Below are 16,194 nucleotides of genomic sequence, written 5' to 3' on the forward strand. Positions count from 1 at the left end.
CCGAAGAATTGATGCTTTTGAACTGTGGTGTTGGAGAAGAATCTTGAGAGTCCCTTGGACTGCAAGGAGATCCAACCAGTCCATCCTGAAGGAGATCAGTCCTGAATATTCATTGGAAGGACTGATGCTGAAGCTGAAACGCCAATACTTTGGCCACTTCATGCAAAGAACTGACTCATTGGAAAAGACCCTGATGCTGGGAAAGATTGAAGGCAGGAGGAGAAGGGGACAACAGAGGCTGAGATTGTTGGATAGTATCACTGACTTGATGGACATGAGTTTGAGTAAGCTCTGGGAGTTGGTGATGGACAGGGAAGCCTGGAGTGCTGCAGTCCATGGGGTCGCAAAGAGTCAGACACAACTGAGTGACTGAACTGACTGAATTGACGCTTTGGTCTGTGGTCTTCAGAACAACTCAAAAACTTTCAGAGTGACTCATAGCCCCACAGCTGTCCGGTTGGAGAATATGGCAAATCTCTTCGCTTCCCCAGGTTTCTGTTTCATAGAATTCCATGCTTTCCACTTTGGAAGCATCTTAAATTTCATCCCATTTCCCTTTTGATACGTGGATTAACTTTACAGTGTTCCTGACAATTAACTCAGCCTCCTTTTGCACACCTCGCACAGAGTCGAACATGACTGAAGCGACTTAGCAGCAGCAGGGTCTGAGGACTCACTACTTCTCCAGGCAGGGATCTTTGGACAGAATGTTCTTATAGTAAAGGAACACTGTCTCTTCATAGTTCCTGACTCTAACCATCCATCTTTCCATCTATTCATTATTTCCTTTATTCATTCATTCTGAAAACATCTATCAAATATTTGACTCTATGCTGGGAAGTATGGATACAAAGGTACATTTAAGACATGTTCTAGTGCCCAGAGGAGTTCACCATGTAATAGATAAAAGAGATGGGGGAAGCTATGGGTGGCTTGCCATGCAATGTGAAAGTGCCATATACAGGGATATGTGCTATATATATAAAGTGCTCTGGATATACTTGGGAGAGTGTCATCTCCCTGGTGGGGATGCAAAGAAAACGCTCAAAATCTGTTTCATAGAATCATTAAATGTCCAACAAAAGAGAATTCTCCAAATATGCTCTGATGTTGGTATTTAGCTGGCTAAGACAATACTATCCATTCACTCAAACTAGTGATGCACACTTCTACATACGGACAAGAGAATACAGTCATGATCCACTGTTAAGGGGAAAATATAGGTTATAAAATAGTTAGGGTTGCTTTAGGACACAGCTTGGCAGTTTATTAAAAATTTAACTTAGGAACTCCCTGGTGGTTTGGTGGTTAAGAATCAGCCTGCCAACGCAGGGGACACAGGTTTGATCCTTGGTCTGGGAAGATCCTATATGCCGTGGAGCAACTAAGCCTGTACACCACAACTACTGGGCCCATGCGCTGCAACTACTGAAACCCGCATGCCCTAGAGCCTGTGCTCTGCAACAAGAGAAGCCACTGCACTGAGAAGCCTGTGCACTGCAATGAAGAGTAGCCCCATTTGCTGCAACTAAAGAAAGTCCTCGTGCAGCAACGAAGACCCAGTGCAGCCAAACATAAATAAATAAAAACATAAATTAAAAACAAATAAATAAAAATTAAAATTAGAGTTACCATATTTCACACTTAGGTATGTACCCAAGATAATTGATAATATGTCTATACAAAAACTTGCACACAAATAGCAGCATTTTTGTGTTTGAGCACAACTGAGCACAATTGTACTCATCTCACACGCTAGTAAAGTAATGCTCAAAATTCTCCAAGCCAGGCTTCAGCACTACGTGAACCGTGAACTTCCTGATATTCAAGCTGGTTTTAGAGAAGGCAGAGGAACTAGAGATCAAATTGCCAACATCTGCTGGATCATGGAAAAAGCAAGAGTTCCAGAAAAACATCTATTTCTGCTTTATTGACTATGCCAACGCCTTTGACTGTGTGGATCACAATAAACTGTGGAAAATTCTTCAAGAGATGGGAATACCAGACCACCTGACCTGCCTCTTGAGAAACCTATATGCAGGTCAGGAAGCAACAGTTAGAACTGGACATGGAACAACAGACTGGTTCCAAATATTGTCACCCTGCTTATTTAACCTATATGCAGAGTACATCATGATAAATGCTGGGCTGGAAGAAGCACAAGCTGGAATCAAGATTGCTGGGAGAAATACCAATAACCTCAGATATGCAGATGACACCACTCTTATGGCAGTAAGTGAGGAGGAACTAAAAAGCCTCTTGATGAAAGTGAAAGAGGAGAGTGAAAAAGTTGGCTTAAAGTTCAACATTCAGAAAACTAAGATCATGGCATCCGGTCCCATCACTTCATGGGAAACAGATGGGGAAACAGTGGAAACAGTGGCAGACTTTATTTTTTTGGGCTCCAAAACCACTGCAGATGGTGATTGTAGCCATGAAATGAAAAGATTCTTACCCCTTGGAAGGAAAGTTATGACCAACCTAGATAGCATATTAAAAAGCAGAGACATTACTTTGCCAACAAAGGTCCATCTAGTCAAGGCTATGGTTTTTCCAGTGGTCATGTATGGATGTGAGAGTTGGACTGTGAAGAAAGCTGAGCGCCGAAGAATTGATGCTTTTGCGCTGTGGTGTTGGAGAAGACTCTTGAGAGTCCCTTGGACTGCAAGGAGATCCAACCAGGCTATCCTAAAGGAGATCAGTCTTGGAAGGACTGATGCTGAAGCTGAAACTCCAATACTTTGGCCACCTCATGCGAAGAGTTGACTCATTGAAAAAGACCCTGATGCTGGGAGGGATGGGGGGCAGGAGGAGAAGGGGACGACAGAGGATGAGATGGCTGGATGGCATCACTGACTTGATGGACATAAGTTTGAATGAACTCTGGGAGTAGCTGATGGACAGGGAGGCCTGGCGTACTGTGATTCATGGGGTCGCAAGGAGTCGGACACGACTGAGCGACTGAACTGAACTGAGCAGCGTTAGTCAAAAGAGTTGAAAGTGGAAACAACCAAAATGTCCATCAACTGATAAATGGACAAAGAACTATTATGATCTATAATATAATCTATCCACACAATGGAATATTATTTGGGCATAAAAAGAAATACAGTATGGATACTTGCTACAATGTGGAGGAACCTTAAAAACATCATGCTAATGGAAAAAGCCAGCTACAGGAGGCCAGATGTTGTATGATTTTATTTACAAGATGTTCATAATAAGCAAATCCACAGAAACAAAGTAGATTAGAGGTTCCCACAGGCTGGGGATGAGGGGAATAAAGAATGACTCCTAATGGGTATGAGGTTTCTTTTAGGAGTGGTGACAATTTTCTGGAATTGGATAATGGTGATGGTTAAACAACTTTGTGAATATACAATCCACTAAATAGTGCACTTTAAAAATGTGAATTTTATGGTACTTGAATTATATTTCAAGAAAATAGTTATTTTAAAAATCCCATCAAGTATAGCGAAAAGTGAAAGTGAAAGTGAAAGTGAAGTCGCTCAGTCGTGTCTGACTCTTTGCAACCCCATGGACTGTAGCCTACCAGGCTCCTCCCTCCATGGGATTCTCCAGGCAAGAACACTGGAGTGGGTTGCCATTTTCCTTCTCCAGGGGATCTTCCCAACCCAGGGATCGAACCTGGGTCTCCCGCATTCCAGGCAGATGCTTTAACCTCTAAGCCACCAGGGACAGTATCCTATGTTAAAAAATAAAGCTCCACTTCATAAATCTGAAGATATAATTGCCTTTTCAAATGATTCACACACAAAGCAGAAATCCACCTAGCAAGCAGAAAAGTTCTGAAAGGTAGGGAGGAGGTTGGACAAGCAAATCATAAACAAATGAAAAATGATGATGTTGGGCAGTGTCACTTTCTTCCAGGGGACAAAAGGGTCTATGAGGCATATTACCTCACTGGTGCTGGCTAGGAAATTTCAGACTGACTCGTTAAGATTACATCCCTGGGGAAGGTTGACACTCCACTTAGGTAAGGTACTAAATCTTCATCTGATGATGAGGGCTTAGCACAGTGACTGCATCTGAGGCCTGTTTGTTTTTGTTTTTAACAATTCCCCTCTTTTGATCCAATAGTTAGCTTAACTGAGAGAGGTGATCAAGATCTAGGCAAGACCTAAGCACCACTCTTGGCTACAGGTCACAACTTCTGTGGGTCCTTTGTGTGGTGTCCAGAATGCAACAATTTTTTTTGTTTAATCCCCATGACAGGTAATAGGTCATGGCTTCAAGTTCATGATACTTATCTGGTTATTCTCTTTCCTTCTTTTCCAACATTCCAGTCTTAGGGAGATCATTTTCTTGGTCGTTAGCAGCTGGGAACATGTATTTAAAGCTTTTGAGAGAATATAATGCACTCATGGAAATGACTGTGATTGCAATAAGCACAATAACTCTCAATGTTTGGAGTGCACTCAGTGCAGGAGATGCAAGAGAAGCAGATCCGATCCCTGGGTGGGGAAAATCTCCTGGTGGAGGAAATGGCAACCCACTCCAGTATTCTTACCTGGGAAATCCCATGGACAGAGGAGCCCAGCAGGCTACAGTCCACGGAGTCACAAAGAGTCAGACACAACCAAGTGACTGAGCTCGTGCGTGTGCACACACACACACACACACACACAACATACAGTAGAGCCATGGTACCCAAGAACTAATTCAAAGTCAAATCTGTCCAAGAAAGAATCTTTGAAGGAGTCAGCTTTTTAAGCCAAGTGGCTTGCTCAGTGATCTTATGTAATTGATCATACGTAACTAAGTTACTTCCCCAGAAATGTTAATCCAAGTGCAGCAGGTGGTGTTGGTCAAAGTACAGATATCTCCTTGCTCAGTCAAAAGATAATCAGGGGAATAAGACACATGTATCCCATTGTTTACAGCAGCACTATTTACAATAGCTAGAACATGGAAGCAACCTAGATGTCCACCGATAGATGAATGGATAAAGAATTTGTGGTAGTATACACAATGGAATATTACTCAGTCATAAAAAGGAATGCATTTGGGTCAGTTCTAATGAGGTGGATGAACCTAGAACCTATTATACAGAGTGAAGTAAGTCAGAAAGAGAAAGAGAAATATCATATTCTAAGGCATATATACGGAATCTAGAAAAATGGTACTGAAGAATATTTACAGAGTAGCAATGGAGAAATAGACATAGAGAATAGACTTACGGACATGGGGAGAGGGTGAGAGGGTGAGACAGTAAGACTAACATGGAAACTTACATTACCATATGTAAAATAGATAGCTATTTTAAAAAATGGGGAATTTGCCGTATGGCTCAGGAAACTCAAACAGGGGCTCTGTATTAACCTAGAGGGGTGGGATGGAGAGGGAGATGGGAGGAAGTTCAAAAGGGAGGGGATATATATATACACACCTATGGCTGATTCATGTTGAGGTTTGACAGTAAACAAAATTCTGTAAAGCAATTATCCTTCAATAAAAAATAAATAAAAAAGATCAAGGGCTATCCTGTTACCAAAAACAACTTTGGCTAGAGAGTCTAAGGAGTTTTCTTGGGCAGCTATTGCTTTAGTAGCAGATTCTGTAATACTTTCAACAGTAAAGGAGAGGTTCCTGATCATAGCCTCATTTACATTTACTCCTAACCATTTACATTTACGCATTCCTTCAAAGGAAGCAAGTCTTGAACACTGAATGTCTCCTGGTAATTCCCATTTGAATCTTTGGCTCAAGATTGGAAAGGTGACAGCCATGGAGGCTAGTAAAAGGGTCTGTGGACCACCTAGGCAGTTTTACCTTTTCCTCATGTACAATTTTTTTTGCAGACAGCCTGGACACAAGGTTTCCCAAGTTTGGGGTTGTTAGCAGAGACAAAGAAATGGATCAGGGTGACCCTGGCATCATGGACAGACAAGAGTTTTTTAAAATGACAGATCCAGCAGTCTGAAAACTTACTCTCTTTAGCAATGGATGATGGCATCATCTTTCCAGGCCATTGCCAGAGTCGAGGGAAGAAAGAGAATAAAAAGAAAGGTTTCATGTTTAAAGTATTAAGTATTTTTTTTAATTAATTTCTGTTGGCATACAGTTGCTTTTTACAATGTGTTGCCTTCTGCTATACAGCAAAGTGAATCAGCTATGTTGTTGATGTTCATTGCCATTTCCTCCTTAGGGGATCTTCCTGACCCAGGGATCAAGTGGCATCTCCTGCATTGCAGGCAGATTCTTTACAACTGTGTCTCCTGGGAAGCCTGCAATACCTATTGTTTGGGTAAACTCCTTTCTTCTTGAGGTTCCTGAGTCTGCCAGGAAGTTATTTTCCTTTCTCACCTGGTAAGCTTGCTGGGAAACCTGTAAGCAAGGTAACAGGTCAACTTTTTCAAGCAGCTCCTTAAAGTTGTCTGGTCATATTTGAGCCTTTATACATCTCTTTTAAATATGACGTTCTCAGGTTCAATGGCTGGGTCAAGGCGTTCCCCTGGAGAAGGAAACAGCAACCTACTCCAGTTTTATTGCCTGGGAAATTTCATGGCCAGAGGAGCCTGGTGGGCTACAGTCCATGGGGTCCCAAAGAGTTGGACATGACTGAGGAACTGAGCACTACAACTACTAGTCAAAGCTTTGGTAATATGTCCAATATTATTGTGTTCTGTTATAAGGAGAACTTACTCAAATAAACTATATTGCCATGAAAAGAATACTCAAGAGTTTCTGAATTTTGAAGGGGTTAGGTAGGGAGAAAAAGTAAATATTTCATCTTTGTTCGCAAAGGTATAATTGATTAACTTGTCAATCACTTCAAGAAAAAGAAAACAGGTTTCCTTAAATCTGGAAGAACAAAACATAAACGAACCAGCAATATTTCAAACAAAAAGTCATCAAAAGTTATAATGATCTTTATTAATTCATTTAGTCCTACATAATTAATTCTTGCTGATCTTTTGTTAGCAATTTTATGAATTTAATTTTTCCTTAGAGTTCTGAAAATTCTTACCCACTTTGGTGGTATGATCGAAAGTTATTACAATAGGTATTCTAGAGCACTTGTGAGAATCTCTTTTATGAATTTCTCTGAAGATGAAACATTTTGTTGGAACACTTTTGCAAAAAGCATCCAAGTAAAACAAGAACTTTCTGTAAATGACAGAAGACTTAAAATAACCATGGTTAAAGATCTCATTAGATTTCATTACAGTGTGATTGATACGGAAATTTTGTTATTTCTGTGAAACACAACATTTTAAGATAATAACTGGAACTACTAAGGCATTTCAGATTTTTAGGAATTTCATGCAATTTTTGGAACACATAATACATACTAACATAAATACAACATTAAAAAGCTTAGTGTTACTTCTTTTCTGACAATGCTTCCCATGTAACTTAATATATCAAATATATCTAATTAATATCTTTTCATATGAGAGAGAATAAATTTTTTAAGGTGTTCCAGGAACTCTTCAAAAGATCCCAAAGTTAGTTTAGGTTAAAAGATTTCATTTAGAATTTTATTTTGGGGACGTTTGTAAAAAATAACAAAAGGTTTAAAAACAGTCAAATAGAATCACAGGTCACTGTGAAACAATACTTAGTTATCTACTAAACCAAAGTGACAAAGACTTCTCAAGCAAATATGGAAGGTTATATATTCTGAGCAAAACTTCCCTCATTTACTATTGAGAGGACTAGTTTTACTTAAGTAATCAAAGACAACATGCAATACAAGTGATTATTTTAACAAGTCTCAAGATGTTTGTTTTCTAGGCAGATCATTTTAAAAGGTAAAGAAAAACCTTTCACTATTAGACCAATAGTTCAATAAAACTTTTTCCCTTTAACAGTGAAAAAACCAACTTTTAATTTGTACCAGCTTACTTTTGATATTGGGAAAGTTCCCCAGTGGCTCAGGGGTAAAGAATCCACCTGAAATGCAGGAGAGGCAGTTGGAGCCGTGGGTTCAATCCCTGGCTTAGGAAGATCCCCTGGAGAAGGAAATGGCAGCCCACTCTAGTATTCCTGTCTGAGAATCCAATGGACAGAGGAGCCCAGCAGGCTACAGTCCATGGGGTCCCACAGAGTCGCACACAACTGGACAACTGAGCACACACTTTTGATATGAAAACTCATTCAACTTATTTAAAAAATATATTTTTTAGAAACATAATTTTTATAGTAAAATTTTCAATGTGTCACAAGATATGTTTACTAACATACCCAACAAACTTAAACTAGCTTTTATTTACTAAAGTTTATTTTAGATCATATGAACTTGAGAAACATTTGGGCTAGTTTCTGTTATATTTCTGAGAGTTTGACTTATATAAGCACTTAATTTTTCTTAAACTAATTAAATAAAGCTCATTTTACAAGCTAATTTTAGAAATACCATCTAGAGGTAGAAAATACACACACATCTACAGCACACATTTTTATACATATAAACATACAGAGAGAGAAAAAGAGACTTTATAGTTTCATTTATGAATTGTAGCCAGGCCAGTACAGTAAGAGGCGGCAGTACCTCCCTTATGCTCACATGCTTTGACATTGTCATTTAGCAAGCCTGCTTTTGTCCAGGCCAGACCAATATTGACATCAGAGAGAGCTGAGCAACCAGCAGCTATAAAACACAAGATAATCCCCAAAAGGCTCATGGGTTCTTGGCTAAGGGCATAGGCTATAGCTGAAATGAAGCTTCTGGAGACCCAAATTCTAGAAAGGATGCTCATTTGCACTCATTCTGGCCACAATGGCAGGCCAGTGAGGGGAAGCCCTGTGTTTCAGATGAGGACTTTGTAACAAAATTGGGATCAGCCTTCAGAGAAGATTGCTTCTATGAAGTTTGATTTCTTCCCTTACTTTTATCTGAGAAAGAATCAGGGGTCATATGAGCACCCTAAAAAGGGAATCTCTATTTCTATTCATGTGGAACAATCCAAGTGGTCTACCTAAGCAAAAAACAAGGCTGTTTCTAATCACTTATCATAACATACACACACACACACACACACACAAACTAACACTCACACTAAAACTCATAAATGCATACGCCTGTCAAGAAATACGGAGAAGGCAATGGCACCCCACTCCAGTACTTTGCCTGGAAAATCCCATGGATGGAGAAGCCTGGTAGGCCGCAGTCCATGGGGTCGCTAAGAGTCGGACAGGACTGAGTGACTTCACTTTCACTTTTCACTTTCATGCATTGGAGAAGGAAATGGCAACCCACTCCAGTGTTCTTGCCTGGAGAATCCCAGGGACGGGGGAGCCTGATGGGCTGCCGTCTATGGGGTCGCACAGAGTCGGACACGACTGAAGTGACTTAGCAGCAGCAGCAGTCAAGGAATAACTATACAGCCTTTTGCCCTGGCCATTTGGCCTTTCCATTCTGGGAACACAACCCTAGCTGTTAGCCTAGGAAGACTGTGGGATGCTGTCTTAACAAAATATAAAAAGAGGGGATGAATTATTCTCTTCATCTCATGGTTCAATCACATACCTACTTGCGACACCCACAATTTCAAAAAGAGAGGCAGCCACTCCCAGACCTTGCTCTGAATGGCTACAGTTATGAATGCCCATACCTAGCTCATGATGACTCTGCAGAAATGGGTAAGGCTGAAGCCTATCAAATCTAAAGCCAAACCTCAGTTTCGCTTAATGTGTATAATTCTGTGGCATCACAATCACTATAAGTAACACAGCTCTTAGGTGTCAGTGGTGTTTGATTGGGATGATCACCTTTCCTTTGGGTAACTCCCTAAGGTTTCCATGTGAAACTAGATGATCTGGAAAGTAAAATCCTAGGAACTGACCTTAACTCCTATGCAGCTGGGCAGGTCTTAGGAGAGAAGACAAAACCTTTCCATCTCTATCAATTTATTCAAAAGATATACAGAGAGCACATACTAAAACAAGCACTAGACAAGTATGAGCTTGTGTCATATGGGTCCTTTACTGGGCTTTGTTCGGTTAATCATGGGATTAATCAGACAAAGACTTCATGGTTTAGAACACGGCACTGGGAGATCAGAAACCTGGGAACTCCACTGGGTAGCATTCGGGCATCTGTTCTGGAAAGGGAGTGGTGAGAGACAGGAGTGCCTATGGGTGAGGTGATCTCTCATGCACCACTCACTCTGAATCAACATTCTATGAATCTAGAATTATATGACATTTTCCACTGCAGCCTAGACATATGCAGTGTTTCTGGAACCTCAGTTGTTCTCATAATAACATCATGCTTTTTTGCTATATCAGTATACCATCTGTATTATTATTATCATGAGATCCTGTGTGTGTGCTCAGGATCACATGTCCGACTTTTTTCAACCCGGTGGACTGCAGCCCTCCAGGCTCCTCTGTCCACGAAATTTTCCAGGAGTGGATATTGGAGTGGGTAGCCATGCCCTCCTCCAGTGGAACTTGTCCATCCAGGGATTGAACTTGTGCCTCCTGCTGCATTGCAGGTGGATTCTTTACCACTGAACTACCTGGATAGCCCATCAGAGCATACATATATATATATATATATATATATATATACATGCCCAAATTTGTCCATGACTTCTGATCATACTGGGCATTAAGAGGTGAGCAGGATTTGGAGAATAGAGAAGAAAGGACATTAGCAGCAGTGCAAAGTGGATTTGGAGACTTCTTGGGGTTGGGCAGCAGGGGCTGAAAGGTGAATAAAGGACAGAGACCAATTTTTTTTTACTCTGAAAAGTACCAGGTTAAGGAGAGCTGGGTTTCACCCCAGATGATGGGGATGACAAGATAACACGGGTGTTTCTGAAAGTAGAATCTGGCAGAAGCATGTAAGCCATTGGAGTGGCCAAGAGGGTTAATCTGAAAAGGAACCCTCCAAACACTCACTGAGACAGTGGAAGGTGAGTTCTCCTTCCCAAAGATGGCTAAATTCTCAGCAGGTGAAAGTTGTTCCTTAGGGGATCCCACAGACCTCAGCAAGAATAAAACAGAAGAATCTCCAAAATGCTAGATTGCCAACAAGTTTTGTCAAATCCCAGGATCTATTTTTGTGAGCTCTCGGCTCTCACTCTGAAAGGTCACAGGAGCCATGGGAAGTTGTAACCCACTGAGATTCCCCTGAATCACTGTCTTGTTCTGTGCTTACTTGTCCTTCTAGGAAGCAGGTCAGGAGCACACTGGGGACCGGGCACAAGTGTGCGGTGCGGGCGGAGGTTGAATCAGTCCACGGTTCCCCCATCAAACACACCCAGGTTTCAAGTACCCTTCAAGCTGCACATATATATAAAATGTCACTCCAAAGTATAAGCATGAACATCAAGATGTGCAAATTAAAACTATACATATCAAATTGTACCTGTCCAATTGGCAAGGAATCACCTCACGACAGTTTTAGTGGTTGTGCCAAGTATTGGCAAGAAAAACAGGAAGTTTCACAACTGATGTAGGAGATAAATTAATACAGCATTTCTTGGGGCAATTTGGCAAAATCTATCCCCCCCGGAGAAGGAAATGGCAATACACTCCAGTGTTCTTGCCTGGAGAATCCCATGGACAGAGGAGCCTGGTGGGCTACAATCCATGGGGTTGCAAAGAGTTGAACACGACTGAAGCAGTTAAACACATCCAAATACTTAAAAAGGATATCCGGGTGGCCCTAGCTATTCTCTGCTACTGCTGCTGCTGCTGCTGCTGCTAAGTCACTTCAGTCGTGTCTGACTCTGTGTGACCCCACAGACGGCAGCTTTCTCTACTGAGGAATAATTCTGAATGTCTGTATGATTCTCTACTGAAGAATAGTTCTCAAAGGTGTCTGTTTCAGATTGTTCACCTCAGTGATACTGATAGTAGTAAAAAGTATGAAATAACTTATGACCAACAAAGTAAATGATTATATAATTTATTAAGTGTTTCTACTGTGGGATGCTATGTAGCAGTCAAAAATGTAATGACATGTATGATATTGTTTTTAAGTGTTTATTTAAAAAGCAGTTTGGTACTTGCTATTAAAGAAGAAGGATCAAAACTTGCATTTATGGGGACTTCCCTGGTTGTCCAGTGGTTAAGAATTCACCTTGCCATCCAGGGGATGCAGGTTCGATCCCTGGTTGGGGAACTAAGATTCCACATGCCTCAGAGCAACTAAGCCCACGGGCCACAATTACTGAACCGGAACACTCTTGAGCCTGCCCGCCACAGCTAGAGAGTCGATAGGCTGTAGCAAAAGATCCCACACAACACGACTAAGCCTCGACATAGCCAAATAAATAAATATTTTAAAAAATCTATTTTAAAACTCCATGCATTTATTTCCACTCCCTTCTCAAGTTTTTCTAAAAGGAGAGCAAAATAACATTTGTTAAGGCACAAGCTGCTGTGTCCAAACAAAACAGAAGAGGAGTTGATGGCAACAGTATTTTAGAAGCTGAAAGATGACAGAACAATGATTACTACTTTCAGAGCAGAGAAAGGGAGAGTCGATGTGTGGGGATGAGGGAACCCCCAACAGATGGATGCAGAATGGAGGCAATAGACAGCCTTCTAGATTAGAGGTGCCAGGTAACTGTTAAAGTGGGGGTGCAGATATCCCCAACTTCTGTGCATCAAGAGTGCAGCTCTCCCCTCCAAGATCCACCCAGGCCAAAGTTCCCCACGTGGGCTCTGCTTCTGCCATTCCTAGAACTGGACTGCATCTGGGGAATCCAATCACTTAATCACAACAGGGCATCAGAAGGACCCTGGAAGCCTCAACATAATGTTATTTCTGTCCAGAGATCTTAGTGTCAAAAGGAAAAGTCTCCTGAAGTTCCAGGAAGTGACTGCAGTAACAGTGACCCTTGATGAAGACAATGCCTGATTACCTACCTAGTGGTCATGATGGTGGACAAGGCGGTCCCATCCTTATATTACTAGCTGATCATCATGGTATGCTTTTCCCACTGAGTAACTTATTTTCAGGAAAACAATTTTCTAAGGGAGTGGCCAACATGGTGCAGTGGAAAGACCCTGAACTCACCTCTTCCAACAGGCACTCCAAATAGGGTAACAATGAGAATGACCTGAAGACTAGCAGAAAAGGTTTTCCACAACTAAGATACAAAGAAGGAAACAACAATACAAGAGGATGGATAGAGAAGACCCACATCCCCTGTGTAGGTGACCCACAAGCAGGAAGATAAGCACAGTTGAAGGGGTTCTCCCCAAGGAGCGAGGAGTCTGAGTCCTGCCTGCATCAGGCCCCCAACCTGGGGAACCTACACCAGGAAGACCAGCCAGCCCCCAGAGTCTCTGGCTTTGAAGGCCGGCATGCAGGGGAACTGGAGACCTTGGGAAAGGTGCACATAAAATATCACATACTCTTAGATCCAGCAAGGAAGCAGTCATATGAAAGGAGCCTTGGTCTTATCCACTTGCTGATCTTGGAGAGCCTCCTGAAGAGGCAGGAGACAACTGGGGCACCCCCTAAGGAGAAATATTACAGTGGCAGCTATTTATGGGCTCCTGTTCTACCACCAGGACACCAGGGCTAGCAAGTGCCATTTGGGAGCCCTCCCTCTAGTCCATTACCACTGGCTCTTCCCTATCCCCCAGTTAGTTGGCACAAGTCCCAGGACCCCTCAGGCTGAGCAGTCAGCCACTCTGGGACACAGCCCTGCCCATCAGCAGGCCCAGAACCCAGCCTCACCCAACAGGTCAGCACCAGCTGTAAAACCCCCCGACCTCAGCAGCCAACCATACTGGCACATGGCCCTGCCATGAACAGGCTGAAACCAGCCCTGGGACCTACCCCCAATTCAGAATCCCCTGGCAGCCAGCTGGGCCAGGGACCAGCCCCACTTACTGTGGGCCCACAGTAGTCTGCCCTGCCAAAATAGGAGGACTCTGGCAATCCACACAGGTGGCACCACTAGAGCCTATAATTTTGGTGACCTGGGAGTGTGCTGCTGGCTCCTATAGGACAACTGCTGCATAAGGCCACTTCTCCAAGACTGGGAAATGTAACTGACCTATCTAATACAAAAAAAATAAAAACAGAGCTAGGCAAAAGGAGGCAAAAGGAAAATATGTTACAAGGGAAGGAATAAGATAAAACCCTAGAAGAAGTGGAGATAAGCAATCTATTCCATAAAGGGTTCAAGGTAATGAATATAAAGAGCCTCAACAAACTCAAGAAGAATGGATGAACACAGTGAGACGCACAACAAAGAGTTAGAAAGTATAAAGAAAAATAGAGCTGAAAAATACAACAACTGAAATTAAAAACATGCTAGAAGGAATCATCAATAGAATAGGTGATACGAATGAACAAATCAGGGAACTGCAGGACAGAGTAGTGGGGATCCCCAAAGTGCAAAAGGAAAAAAAAAAGGATTAAAAAAATTAGAATAGTTTAAAAGACTGCTGGGACAATATCAAGTATACTGTCATTTTCAGGATAGGGAAAGAGAAGAGAGAGAGAAAGGGGCAGAAAATTTATTTGAAGAAACAATAGCTGAAAACTTCCCTAATATGGGAAAGGAAACAGAAATCCAGATCCAGGAAGCACAGAGTGTTCCAAGAGGTCCACACCAAGACAAAATGTCAAAAGTTAAAGAGTGACTATTAAAAGCACCAAGGTTAAACCAACTAGTTATGCCTAATGAAATTCTCATAAAGCATCAGCTAACTCTTCAGCAGAAACTTTGCATGTCAGGAGGAAGTGGCATGGTATATTTGAAGTCATAAGGAAAAATCCTACAATCAAGAATACTCTACCTGAGACGGATATCATTCAGGTTTGAAAATAAGATAAAGAGTTTAAGCTAAAAGAAGGATTCCCTGGTGACTCAGTGGTAAAGAATCCACCTGGGTAGGGAAAATTGGATTTTCCCTGGAGAAGGAAATGACAATCCACTCCAGTATTCATGCTGGGGAAATCCCATGGACAGAGGAGCCTGGCAGGCTACAGTCCATGGGGTCGCAAAAGAGTCATCCATGACTTAGCGATTAAACAACAAAAGCTAAGAGTTTGATACCAGAAAACCAGCTTTACAATAAATGCTAAAGGGACTTCTCTAAGAATGAAAGACCACAGCTAGAGATAGGAAATTTACAGAAGAAAATATCTCACTGGTAACCAATGGTAAATCAGCTCCTCTACAACAAAGGGCCACATCAAGATGGGCTGGCTGGGCAGAGTCATGGTGTTCCCCAAACCCACCCCAGTATGGTGACCCACAAGCAGGAGGAATATCAAAAACACACTGCTTATCCCTGAGGAGCGAGGGGTCTGTGCCCACTAGCCCTTGGGACCTGAACTGGAGAGACAGGTCCCAGGATGCCTGATTTTAAAAACCAACAGAGCTCCTGTTCAGGAGAACTATGGGCCTATAGGGAATGGAGATTTATCTCTTAGAGAGATTATACTCAAACTCACTTCCTGGGATATAGCACAAAAGCAGCAGCTTGAAAGATGCCTAGACCATTTGTGAAGAAGATTCATTTGGTAATCCTTAAGCATCTGCTGGAGGGGCAGGAACCTGCTGGGTTGCTCTCTGGGGACACGGCCTCTGGTGGGCACCCTTTTTGCTTCTTCTACCTTGCTAACATTAGCTTGGCAGACACGTTTTCTGCACTCTGCCTCTGGCCTGCTAGCTCTGGGGGGGAGGTCTGGCATCTGAGACTTTCCCTTGGCCCCACCAAAGCTGACCAAGCAAGTGCCTCACCCCTGTACCGCTTCTGCAGTCCCACCAAAGCCAGTTGGGTAGGTGCCTACAGTCTTGCCAAACCTGGCTGGGCAAGTACCCTGCCCTTGCAGTGCTCCTGTGACCCTCCCCCAAAGCTGGCAGACACATGCAGGCCATAGTGGGGATACCCTGGTTCACTCTGGTGGCAAAGAGTTTTATATTTCTGGGTCCCAGGGGTCTGAAAAATCAGAAAGTTTTTGACACCCTCAAAAACTGGCACCTATCAAGAAAAAAACCAGGCTGCTTAGAAACAGACTCACAGACTTAGAAAATGAACTTATGGTGGTCAGGGAGGGATATGTGGGGAAGGGATAGTTAGGGAGTTTGGGATCGACATGTACACATTGCTATATTTAAAATGGATAACAATAAGGACCTACTGTACAGCACAGGGAACTCTGCTCAATCCTATGTGACAGCCTGGATGGGAAAGCAGTTAGGGGGAGAAGGGATACATGGATACATGTGGCTGAGTCCCTTT

The 16,194-nt window shown here is 42.3% G+C and overlaps 1 non-coding gene across 1 annotated transcript; it reads right to left on the reverse strand.

Moving 5' to 3' along the window:
- Positions 1-3,627: 3,627 nt before the first annotated feature.
- On the reverse strand, positions 3,628-3,699 carry TRNAS-GGA (transfer RNA serine (anticodon GGA)). Its single transcript has one exon. It is a non-coding gene; the product is annotated as a tRNA-Ser (tRNA).
- Between the last annotated feature and the right edge of the window lie 12,495 nt (positions 3,700-16,194).

Source organism: Bos mutus, chromosome 18 (assembly GCF_027580195.1).
Source record: "Bos mutus isolate GX-2022 chromosome 18, NWIPB_WYAK_1.1, whole genome shotgun sequence".
Taxonomy (NCBI): domain Eukaryota; kingdom Metazoa; phylum Chordata; class Mammalia; order Artiodactyla; family Bovidae; genus Bos; species Bos mutus.